This window comes from Dipodomys spectabilis, unplaced genomic scaffold (assembly GCF_019054845.1).
Source record: "Dipodomys spectabilis isolate Male_0828 unplaced genomic scaffold, ASM1905484v1 ptg000284l, whole genome shotgun sequence".
In the NCBI taxonomy this organism is placed as follows: Eukaryota; Metazoa; Chordata; class Mammalia; order Rodentia; family Heteromyidae; genus Dipodomys; species Dipodomys spectabilis.
The window spans coordinates 2,091,587-2,093,147 of NW_024870961.1; the positions used below are offsets into that span (position 1 = coordinate 2,091,587).

The 1,561-nt window shown below is 32.9% G+C and overlaps 1 pseudogene; it reads left to right on the forward strand.

Moving 5' to 3' along the window:
• The first annotated feature begins 1,160 nt into the window (after positions 1 to 1,160).
• Positions 1,161 to 1,260, forward strand: LOC122126554 (annotated as a pseudogene).
• The last annotated feature ends 301 nt before the right edge of the window (positions 1,261 to 1,561 follow it).

Sequence of the window (1,561 nt, forward strand, 5' to 3'; positions counted from 1 at the left end):
CACTTAGAAGGTATCACAAGTTTATAGTGAAGACATTACATTGATACTTTTTATATTCTAGTATGTATTCTAAACCTAATTATTTATATTCCAATTCTCTTTATTGGAATAAATAATTATCAATTTATTTGTCAAATTATCAATTAATTCTACTAAGTTTCACTGTGTGAAATATGAAATCAGCACATATAAATATAAAATATATAACTATATGTAATATAAAAAGGGCACATGTTTTGCATTGTTCTGTTGTGGTTAGGGTATCAAAGACAACTCTGTTTTAAAGTATTATTGCATTATCTGTACCTCAGTGTTAGGTAGAGTTACTCCTAAAGCTTTACCATTTGTAGATTTAAAGCCTGGAGGCAAGAGGAAACACTGTGATTAAAACATTACCAATTTAAGGCCTAATAATGAGGAGAAACATGGACTTCTCCTGGAGCTATGGAAATATTTGGTGATAGAAAGGAAGTAGTGTAAGTTCCTGCCTGGTTGGAAGGTAGACAGGCCAGACATCAGGAAATCACGCATATGAAGAATTTTTTCACCTTGGCGTTAGCTACTTTTGAAATGGTAGGTATAATAAACACTTAAATTTTGATAAAATACCTTCTAGTCTGAACAGTTCTGTCTGAACTGTTCATCTCTCTATGATCCCTTGTAACTAAGATTAGTTTTGTTCTAGTAAGACAAACTATGCTGTCAGGGTAGGATATTCTGGTTGGTATGTTCCTACGTGGAAGAAGGATAAAGGGTAGACATTTGTGCCAGTAAGACCTCATTTGGGAAAATTTCAGCTGCAGAAGTTTAGAAGTAGCTCTTAAGCAAGGCTTACTTTGAATCTATTAGCTCCACAAAGCTAACTCATTTACGTAAATAAGTACTTGAAAAAGTCATCACCTTAGGACCTAGCTATAAGTGCTTCAAAGTATGATCAAATCTAAAATGAAAAAGACTTAAAATTGTCATTGACAAAAAATGCAAATGTGAGCAATCGACCGAACAATATAATTTTTTTCCCACTATACACATTATTTTAGGGAAATAAGATCAATAGTATTGTTAGGAACAATAACGTTTCCTTGCTACAAATAGGCACCCAAGGATATAAGCCTATATAAAGATTGCATCATTAACTACTTAAATTTAGAGGATACTACATGCTTCAGCAGCACGTATACCCAAATTACAACAATACAGAGATTAACATGACACTTGCACAAGGATAATATGAAAATTCGTGAAGTATTCCATATTTTTCATTCTTCAGTTGCAGAAATGAAAAACAGTTATTTAAAAGTTGATTACAAAATTACAAGTGTAACAATATATGCAAGTGTTAGAATTAAACATTGGTTTGACATCAGTGTATTAAATCTTCACCTTAGAAAGGCCTTTACATGGAATAACCTTTACAAAACTTTTGAAATTAGTTAACATTGTCATTTTATCCAAAAAAAAATATACTACTATAAGAACCTAGAAAAAGGGGCTGGGAAGGTGGCTCAGTGGTAGAGCGCTTGCCTTGCATGCTTGAGGCCCTGGGTTCGATTCCTCAGCA